The following is an 11,383-nucleotide window of genomic DNA, read 5'->3' on the forward strand; positions in this document are numbered from 1 at the left end:
CTTTAGGGTTTGAAGGACAGAGATGAGGCCTTAGAACGTCCTTTTATCAAGGCTCAAAGCCCCCTGCCAGTCCCCTCTGAACTTTTGCTAACTGGGTGCATGCAAGCCCTGTCTACTCAGCTTCAGGAATTCTCCACCAGCCAAGTTCAAGTACCCAGGGTAGAAGGCTGCTCCAGTTGCTCTGGATGGAGAGCAAGTTGTTGCAAAGACCCTCATGCCCTGGTCCCACTGATTCTCTTCACCAATGTGTCCCCCTCCCCAAGGACCATGCTAAAGCTGGTGCCACCTAAAGCAGGAGACCTTTGCACATCCTCAGGGCAAGAGATTGTCAGAAACTAGAGCCATGTATGCAACTGCCTACTTGACAGATCTTCCTAGATCTCTCAAGGGAACTTTCCTCACCTCCATCCCTAGCCTGGTCCTTGCGCAGTGTTCCCTGTCTCTGTGAAGTCACCTGCCCAGACAGACATGCAAGCCAGACACCCAGGAGTCACGGCTGCTGGCTCAGCCCATGCCCAAGTCGTGGCCAGCTCATTCCCAGTCGGTCCCCTACTGACCCTCTGAGTGCCCTTCACTGCCATCCTGGTTGGAGCCAGCATCATCTCTATCCCTAACTGTGGTGCCTGCATCTCCTCTCGCCCTGTCCCAGGTTAGCCCCACACTGCAGCTAGGATGCTTTCTTCTTTCTTTTCAGAATGCAGCTCTCGTCACTGCACTTCTCCTCTGGAAAGCCTCTCAGCAGCCTCCTCTTGCTCCTGGGACAGAAATGAAGGTCCTGCGATGACCCACTGGACCTTGCTCTTGCCCTTGCCTCATCGCCACCCCCTTGTCCACCTCTATGCCCCTCCACCTCCCTCCACACGCCAGGCTCCTGGGCACCATTTCTCCTCCCATTAAAGGGCCGGACACACGTGCTTTCTCTGCTTGCGACACTCTGCTCCTGCAGGTTTGAGGCTCGGACACTTCCGTCCTCAGCTGGCAGTCCCTGCCTCGGGGCCCCCTCTGGCTTTCTGGAACACCGAAGCTCTCTTTTCATGAACCAATGCATCCATCCCTTTAGAGCACTTACCACATCACAATTTGGCACTGGTTGGTGGGTTGCTTTATTGATGTCTGTCTCCCCAACTGCAATGCATCCCCGTGTGTGCAGGGACCACCCCTACTTCTGCCCACAGTGGACTGCACCGCAGCGCCTGGAGTAGAGATTAGTGGGCTGTCTGTATTATTTGTTGAGTGAATGGCAAGGTCCTCAGATGCCCCCTGGAGCAGGGAGGGAGCACCGGGGACTGTTACTCCCACTCTGAGCTGTTCCCCGCCGGCTCCTCCTGGCTCCTCAGATGGTCCAGCTTCTACCCTCGCGGAGGCCTGTCCTTCCTTTCTGCTCTGAGCCCCACAGAGTGACACTGTCAGGGTGGCTTCCAGAGCCCGAAGGGCCATCACTGAGACTGCTCCGCAAGACCCCACCGACGTCCCCGGAGCCACGTCAGTGACTTAACTGCTTTAGGAACTTACCTGCCCTCAAGCTGCCAGTGTCAGCTTGACTGAACTTGCTAGGGCTTTCCTGGCCCTTCCTCTGTATCAGGCAGAGCACAGAAAGGAGGCCTGTCATATAAATAAGAAACTTGGCGCTCTCTCTCTCCCCCTCTCCCATTTTCCTTCTCTTCTGTCTCCTCCTAAACTCCTCAGCCAATGCCGCTTCTAAGACATTCTTCCCTCCCAGGAGAAATACAAACCAAACCTCTTCAGAGCTGGTTGTGAATAATCAGACCAGTATGACAGACCGAGTCCCACACCAGCGCTCCAAGCCCACACACCTGGAGCAACTGGAGCAGCCTTCTACCCTGGGTGGAAGGGAAGGGAAGGGAAGGGAAGGGAAGGGAAGGGAAGGGAAGGGAAGGGAAGGGAAGGGAAGGGAAGGGAAGGGAAGGGAAGGGAAGGGAAGGGAAGGGAAGGGAAGGGAAGGGAAGGGAAGGGAAGGGAAGGGAAGGGAAGGGAAGAGCTTGGCTGGTGGAGAATTCCTGAAGCTGAGTAGACAGGGCTTGCATGAACCCAGTTAGCAAACGTTCAGAGGGGACTGGTAGGGGGCTTTGAGCCTGGGGGACTTTCGTGATGCACACTGTTTTGTAGAAAAGTATCTGTGCCTTTCAGAAAACATAAATCTCTCATTGTGTGCATCCGTAGCGTGTGTGTGTGTGGGGGGGGGGCACGCACGCGCACATGTGTGTAGGGGACCTGGAGAGGGGTCAACCCCTATTTTCGTCAGGCGGCCTCTCACTTCTCCAGCTGCCTGAGGTCTCTGCCATGAGAACACACCTTGCAGACCTGCAACATCAGGGAGCGAACTTGAACCTGGCTGCTGTGATCTGAGAGCCATCTCCGGTTTGCCCGAAGATCGTACTTTCTTCAGGTTGGTCCCAGCTGATAACTGGACACAGCAGGGATGCCAAGGCTGGCTTGCTCCTGGGGGGAGGAGGGGCATGGGACTCCTCTGACCTCCTGACCATCTGGAAGAACCACTGTAGACTTCAGGGTGATCTAGGATGCACCCACCCAACCTTCCTTCCCTCTTTCCTCTATTCAGGTCAGACCTGCATTGCCCCTTCCAGCCACACCAACTCCTTACATGTGGTCTGTCACAGGCATCTCCCCTGTCAAATCCTTCATGTTCAATCCCACTTTATCATCTGCCTCTCAGAGGACCCAGGCTAATTCATCTTACCCATCTCCCAAAGAGCAGCATGTCAATAACAGCAAAGCTTTCCAACCATGCTTTTGAGATAAGAAGGCTGAAAAAAAAAAACATTAAAAACTACACATATACAGTGTGTAGACATATGGATGTGTTAGTAGTGTCGGATCTCAGTACTTGACTTCATGTGGAAAAGATTTCACAAGTCCAGGTGCTTTTAAGAGTACATTTATTAAAGCTGGAGACAGTGAAACAAAGGAAGGGCAAGATCATAGGGAGGGACTGAGCCTAGGTGTGGATGCCTTGGCCCTTTAGAAAGAAAGTCACAGAGGAAGAAGTGAGCCAGCTGGGCTGCGTGGACTCAGGAAACAAGTTAGTGAAGCAGAAGAAGGGCTCTTGGAGAAGGAAAACAAAGATACATGCCTTAGGAAAGAAGGAGGGGAAGGCATGGGCATGTTCTACAGAGAGAGAGAGAGAGAGAGAGAGAGAGAGAGAGAGAGAGAGAGAGAGAGAGAGAGAGAGAGAAAACACGTGTGCATACTGGGTCCTTGCCTTAAGGGTTTTCTAAAAGTGGTAATTTTAGAGGAAGTCTTGGGAGGATCTCAAGAGAATATTTATCAGCCTTCTAGGTATGCCCTTTTAGGGTCATGGTCGCTACTGATTGGTCGGCTCTAGGGTAAAGGGTCATTAGTCATTGCATCTGGTCCTGATGCCAGCCATGGAGTCACCTTGTCTGGTTTTGCTGCTTTCCTGAGCCTGGAGCTGAAGCACAACTAAGGCCTAGATGTTATCTCTAGTTTGACCAAAACTGTTTCTGTGGTCAACAGACCCAAGGCGTTGTTCCTAAGATTATTTGATGCTGAGCAGAACTTCATTGTCCTGATGACTTAATGCTTAAGAAAATGGCCATGCAAGGAAGAAGGGGGCAGGTGAGTCCTGGGGCTGGAGGAGAGCAGTCTGAATCAGCCATCTGTCTCAGTGTCCCCATTCCACTTGCCAAGGAATTTTCCTGGCTTCTTACTATCCTGCCTCACATGGACCACACACTATATGTATTTCTTACATAAATTAAAAGACGGCGTATTTCTTTAAATGTCCTTTAAAAGGCATGAAAGAGCTCAATCAGCTGGGATTCAGAGGCAGTCTTGCCGAATTTCTTCCCGACTTTGAAAACCATGTGACATGTCGAGTCCTTCAGTGGCCTCAGCAAGGTCAAACTGCTGTGCATAAAGGCCAGGCCACCTCAGCATTCAACCCAGGCTCTGAATACTCTTGGTCTTGTGAGACTTCCCCTTCATAGGGTCAGAAACCAAAATGAAATGTTTTGTATTTCAAACAGAAAGGAGGAAACTAGTGAGAGAAAGAACAAAGCATCAATTTGGCCGCGGGGATCGCCAAGGCTGTCCTGTGGGAGATGAAGGTGAAGTTCATGGCTCCGCCAACATCCTGGGACTAACCGATCCATTGGCAGAATGGTGTCATTTACATGTGTATGGTGTTCATTGTCATTTTAACTCATACATGTACTTATAAGCAACATCCTTTTAAATCTAGGAAATGATTGCTCTATGCTTCTAATCAGAAAAGTATTTATTATGAAAATAACTAGAGCACTTACTGAATACTTGAATATGTCTTAAGTAAGTCACATACAAATGCCCTTACATTTCATTTAATTTCCAACTTATGGGAGATGAAGTTATATAATAGGATAGGATTCTGCACACCAAAGACAATGTTATTCCCTATGGTTTATTTTCTAAATAGATTTATTTTTAATCATAAAATCAGTAACCAGATCAACTAATCATAAGGTTCTAAGGAGAGAACCACCTGGAACGCTTCTGGAATAACCAAGGCAAGTTTAAGAACTCACCCTGGTTCCACAGCTAGCAAAGCCAGAAGCAAGATTCAAACTCAAAAGTGTTCAACTCCAAAGATTTCTATTAGAATAGCAGCAGTGAGCTCTTAACAATAGAGTTAGATGTCTGAAAAACAAATAGCTGAGTGTATGATTAAGGAGAGAGTCAGACAATTCAATATGAGACATTACCATAGATTTCAACCTGAGTTCTGGTTCAGTTGTTAAATGACCTTGACAAACAGAGCTTTGTCTTGGGAGAAAATCACCTATTTTCTTAAACACACAAAAAGGGCTCATGGTATTGAAAAACACTGCCTTCTCTCAGAAGCAATAGGGGGAATTACCAAAAAAATATAATAACACATCAATATTGCATTCAATGTAATTGCTTCAACCAGTCTAACAACAGTTTAGCGTTCTTATGGGTGTGGGAAACATTATCGCGGCTGAATTATATTTTCCTCTCTTCCTCATGGCCCCAGCAATTCCAAGTTGCAAAATGAACTAGCTTTAAAAAAAAAAAAAATCCCTACTTCTTTGAAAATTGTTCACTCTTTTCCGCCTGTTTTCTCCCCGAGAAATATTTTTGAACAGTGTTTGCTACCCCTATTTATAGCTTTCCAGTTTTGGCAGGTATGGGAACATTTATAAGTGGTTTGGGGTTTTTTTTGTTGGTTTTTGTTTTTTTTTTTCTCTATCCAGTGTTGATTTCAGTGTCTTTAGCCACTAAAACAATTGGAAGCACTTTCAAGGAAGGTTGAAATCTGTTGATGACTGATAACATTGTGAAATCTAGATCATCACAATCAAGATTTCGGGGCATGGGGGTTCGGGTCAGTTAGACAATCTTACTCCTGCTGTGGTTTGAATAATTACCTTTATTTCTTTTTTGGTGACTGTTACTTTTTGTGTGTGTGACAGTAGAAAGAGCATCTCCTGCATATTTTCCCAGTTGTTGGTAACTCTGGGTTGGACTCTTAGTTTGACAGTGAGGTAAAAGAGCATGTGACACCCAGCCTGTGTTGCTCAGTGGTTAAGCATTGACCTATGAACCAGGAGGTCACAGTTCAATTCCTGGTTAGGGCACATGCCTCGGTTGCAGACTCCATTCCCAGTATGGGACATGCAGGAGGCAGCTGATCAATGATTCTCTCTCATCATTGATGTATCTCTCTCTCTCTCCCCCTTCTCTCTCTGAAATCAAATTTAAAAAAAGACATATTAAAAAAAAAAAAAAGAAAAGAAAGCATGTGGCCTGCAGGCCCTCCCTATCTGAGCTCTGGCCTGTAAGGGACCCTCCTTAGGAACCTATGTCTAACTTTTGGGTTTTAACCAAGTTTCACATGCTGACCAGAAGCAAACATTAGCGGTTCTTTTGTTTGGGAGAGATGCCTGGAATTTCTGGGTTTTGTTTCATAAATGACTGAACTAAATACATAGGAAAGCCAGTAGAATTATAGGCATCTTCCCCTCCCATTTGGCATATTTTTATGGGTGGTATGGTTGATTCTTGTTTTTCGTGTGCTTTTTTTTCTGGATTTTTCCACCCTTTGCCTCCCTATAATTTGTGGGCCTTGAAAAAGTCATGGTTTTCCCTGTAAATGTAGAGGGAGAACGAGTTTGGGGTCGGCTCACCCTTTCTTGTCGCCAGGCTCTTGTTGGCCACAGGGAGGGGGACCACAGGGCCCCAACACAAAGAGATGATTTCCAGCTTCACAAAAGTCAGAGAAAACGGCCCTTGTCTGAGATTCAGTGGCTCCCGCCCAGCCAGCCTCACTGGGGCCAGAAGCAGGGCGGGGTCAGCCCGCTGGTCATCGCCTCCAGGAGTAGGACCATCAGAGCTCATCAAGAGACTTAGGAGAGTTTGAGGCCCTTGAGTAGCTGCACCCCATTCACTGGGGATGGAGAGCACCTGACAGGCAAGCACTTTCCCAGTTCTACCCGAGTAAGGGACTTCATCCAAGGTTACTCAGTCAGGCTAGGTCAAGTCTAGAAATAGGTCTGAGGCAGCTCCATACCCACCATCCCCCCTCCTCCCCACTTCCCTCCACCCATCTTCTAATGTGCAGGTCAGTTCTTTCCTTTCCTCTTTGCTCATCACTGTGATGTATGTCTCTCTCCTCTTTTAAAAATGTTATCAGTACTTTAACAAAGTCTTTAAACCTCTTTTTATTATGAGAACTTCAAATATATACAAAGCTAAAAGAATGGTATGCTGAACCTCATATGCCATGACCCAATTAAACAATGGTCAAGTCTTGCCACAGTTGCCCCGTGTCACCCCCACCTCGGTCAGATCCCCACTTCCGTACGCATCTCTAAGCTTTGTAGATATTTTCATGTGTAGACATGCCATTTTCCCTCTCATGAAATTCCTTAATATCCTCTCCCCTAGCTTTCTATCTAAAAGTTCCCAGTTGTCCCAAAGAAGTCTGTTAGCAATGGACGTGATTGAGCAAGGAGCCCATGAAGGACCTCTCATTCTTGCCCTGTCATTGCATTGCATCTTGCATTGATCCCTCTCTTTTTCTTCCCAACACAATTTTGTTTTAAGGAGACAAGTCCACTGTCTAGATTGTTTTCCCACAATTACATGGATTATTTGAGGACTAAGCATTGGGACAGCCTCCCCCACCAGAACTCTTGCGGCAACCAATGAAGAGCATTAAGTATCCAGAAAGAAGATATTATTGATGTGTAGTCAATGGATAGCTAGTAATGGTATATCACAAACACTTAAGAATTTCTTTAGATGGTGACACAGGTTAGTAAGAAGGGTTGTCATGAAAACCACTTGCTGTCGTTGAGGTATAGCTCTTTTCCACAGATACAAATTAAAGTAGCAGGACAAGAGCGCAGTTTGGAGACAGTTGGTTGAAACTGGAAGGGAGTGCCCACCAATAAAAGCGTTGAGCTGCACTAGGAGAAATAGTACATTCATTGCACATTTTGCCCTCTGGGCCAGTTCCCTTATCCTGTTATCTACTTTTTCTATCAAAAAGCTGTTTTAAAAACAGCTTTATTGAGGCAACATACAATAAAGTGCACATATTTAAAGTGTACGATTTGTTGCATTTTGAGGTGTGACTATATTCATTAAACCAGCACCACAATTAATATAATGATCATATCATTCAACCCAAAGTTTCCAGATCCCACAGTGTAATTCCTCCCCACACTATCTCCCATCCCCACCCTGTGGCGATTCAGTGGGGACAGGATGTCTTTTTACTTAGAAAAGCTTATCTTTGCCAAGAAAGCAGTCTGATTTGCTTGGCCTCTACTCCTATCTTCTCCCTACTCCAGGCAACCACTGAGCTGACTACTGTCACTCTAGGTGAGTTTGTATTTTCCGGAAATTTATTTCAATGGAGTCATAGAGTATGTACTCTGGTCTGGCTTCTTTCATTGAGCATAATTATTTTGTGGTTTATTGGTGATGTACTACTGAGTATCAGTTATTTCCCCTCCTTTATTGTTGAGTAGTAAGTAATCCATTCTAGTCCTGATTAACCGTGGGAAGGATTTAGAAGGAGACCATTAAAGTTCTCTTGGGTCTTCAATGGCTTCAGTACTTCTGATGACACACTGGCTTTGGGACAAATGACATTTGATCCATAAACCTACTCCTGAGAGAATACATTCTTGCCCTGTCAGTACATTCTTGAACTTCTCTGACCCTAGTTCAGAATGATAGGGATCTGAAGTCAACGTCCTCTTCTGATTCTGTAATCACATGAGTATGTAGGTGGTGGTGCTGGACTTGGGTGGGGTGAGGGGGAAGAGTAACATCCATTTGATAAATCATAGTGACACCAAATTTATCTTTAAGGCAACACCGAAATCCCTTTACCCACCAATTCTATGAATGCTGCCGTAAACTACGGAATATTTGAAGGGTCCTGTTTCTTTAACTAGTATAATACAAATACCTATGCCTTTTCTAAAGATTGAAGCAATTATCATAGTGAGAATGACTTTCTTTCAATCATATGCAGAAGGTGTTGTTATTGTTCATGACTCATTATTACTTAAGATATGCTAAGTATTCTTCTAATGTGGTTTTTAAGCACAAGCTCAGAATGATGATCTGATGATTGTGAGACACATTGGTAGAGAACAGTTCCAGAAAGGAAAGGTGAACCAGCATGATCCTGGTGAGAAAAGAAAGAATGAGTAACACTGTTTTTTGTCTTGCTCCTCATCCAGATTATAGAATGAGAACCATGTCCCCACACTATCTCCCGTCCCCACCCTGTGGCGATTCAGTGGGGACAGGATGTCTTTTAACTTAGAAAAGCTTATCTTTGCCAAGAAAGCAGTTCTGATTTGCTTGGCACACACTGGCCTGGAGCAATTCAGCCTTCTTCCTTAAGGAGTCAAAAGGCGAGTGTGAGGAGGGTGTGGCAGGCGATCCAAGGTCACAACAGCCATTTCATTTCTTCCTAGAATAACATTTTCTTTGCTGGTTGCCAGCATGCTTATTTTTATGTAGATTTGACCTTGGTGGCAACCTTGAACAACTAAAATAGAATAAAAGAACTATAAGCTACTTCAAAAAGCTTGACCTTATAAAAAGTATATAAAAATGTAAGACAAAGGCAGGAAAACAAACCAGGCCGCAGCTTGGAGCCCAGAATCAGCGAGCTTCTTAGGTCTAGTTAAAACCCCAGCTTTGTGCATATCAGATTCCATCCTGTGCTTGATTATTTCTGCAGTGAGTGCCGCCTTCATCGATTGTGAGAGTGGAATGTTCACCAGCATTATGTTACGATCTGCCTCCAAATGGATCTTCGGAAAGAAATTTCCTGTAACTCCGAGGCAGAAATTATGCAGGGAACTGAAGGGGAAGAGACTGGACAGCTGAATTGCATCCAGACTTTTGCATCTGGGAAGGTGATGGAGTGTTTGCCCAGAGAGAACTCCGACTGGTCTTCCTAGAAAAGAGGGTCAGTTTCAGCTCATTATTATCGCATCCCCAGACACTGTACTGAATACTCCATAAAGCCACGCTGACGGGGTGGTGGTCCTGGAAGCGTGCTGTACAGCTGACGTAGAGGCCAGGGCCTCTGGGCTCACCTGGCTCCCTGGCCTTCTCTCTCCTTCATCCATCTGCCTCCTACGTGTTCTTGCCTACATCTCGCCTCCTCCATGCAGCCCCTCGCCCTCCTTCAGAGACTGTCTGAACTGACTGCCATCTGCACATGCTTTCTAACAGTCACTTAAGCGTCGGCTTTAAGTCACAGTCACACTACAAGTACGTCTTACACATGGCTGTCCCCCGAGGAGAGCTTGCATGCATCATGCAGAGAGGGAGAGCTGCATGCGTGCGCGCGTGGATGTGTGCGTGCGTATCCCACCCCATCACCCATTAGTGCTCTTAGTCAAAGATGCGGTTTGTCTAAATTAATACTATTTGGGTTGTGTAGACCAGAAACTTCAATTAAACTCAGCTTAAACAATAAAAGGAATTTATTGGCTTCATGTAACCAAAAACATCCCGTTGTTGGTTGGGTTTCGAGTGAGGTTCAATCCAGTGGCTTAAGGATGTCAAAACAGACCTGGTTTCTTCCGGAGTCTCTGCTTTGCTGTCCATGAAACTGGCTGTCTCCTGTGATCTTTTGGTGGCAGGATGACCGGGACAATGTGGGTGTCCTTGTTCACATCCCAAGGAGAGAGAGCATCTCTGTCCCAGCATTCCCAGCGGAAGTCCTGGGAACCGTTGCCTGGATTAACTTACGTCCGCACATTCACCCCTAATGACCCCCTGGATACACAAATTCGCTTCGGCCGGCTTCCCTGGGATGAAAGGGATCCCCGAACTGAAATTGGGGAGGTCAACTTAGTACATGGGAGCTTGGGAAGCGACCAACAAATGCTGTCACATTTCAACAGACTTTGTTTCTCAGCCTCCCACAATCTGCTCAGATTGAGTCTCATGTGGAAGGGATCTGCTCTCTGCCTTTTAGGTATTTTTATCCCGGAGAAAATAAAAGGAACCAATCAATCGCTTGGGCATCGTCTGGCCTCCGCTGAATCTGGCAGATTCTCATGTCGGCACATCACTAATAAAGTTCTCCAGGGACCACAGTTCCATTCTATACACTGCCCATCACTGCAGTTATATCTTCAAAAAAAAAAAAAAAAAAGTGCAAAGAGGCATGAAAGAAAGAAGGAAAGGAAAGAAGATAGGAGGGAGGGAGAGAAGACATGCACTTGAGCTTGAAGGCAAACACAGAAGCCCCCCTGGGTCTGGTTCCCTCAAACTGAGGACACTTCCTGGACCAGGTCTGCCAGAATGCATGTCAGCATTGCAAAATGAAGAGCCACCTTCATCGGCTGGACTTCTGTGCCATTGCTAGTTTGCTGCCAGGTGAGTAGCAGGTATTTTTGAGGGAGACTGGGCTCCTGAAGGAGACATTCGCCGCCAGTGTGAAGCTTGTTTTTTTTTCTTGGCCCCATTTAAAAACCCTGCAGAGGAGGGCCCCATGGATCCAGTTCCTGTGTCTCTATTCATGATGTGATCTGAGCTCACTCCCGCTGGCAGGACTAAGCTACTGGTCCATGGCAGGACTAACATGGATTTTCAGGTTGTGGGATTGACCAAGCAGAGCCTGGGTCTCGGACATCTGCCCACAGGAGCTAAGAAAGGGGGGGAAGGCGCCCAATGAAAGCGATCGTTCCTGCCCTGATTTTGCCATCTGAGAAAGTCAGTCTTCAGTTTGAACCCACGGTGGGAGAGGGTGGCAGGCAAGGGAAAAGATAAACCTCTTCAGAAGGAGAGTGTGTGGAAGCCTTTGGCACACACCAACTTCAGGCTTGTAAACAAT

The sequence above is a fragment of the Plecotus auritus genome (assembly GCF_963455305.1).
Source record: "Plecotus auritus genome assembly, chromosome: 7".
NCBI lineage: Eukaryota > Metazoa > Chordata > Mammalia > Chiroptera > Vespertilionidae > Plecotus > Plecotus auritus.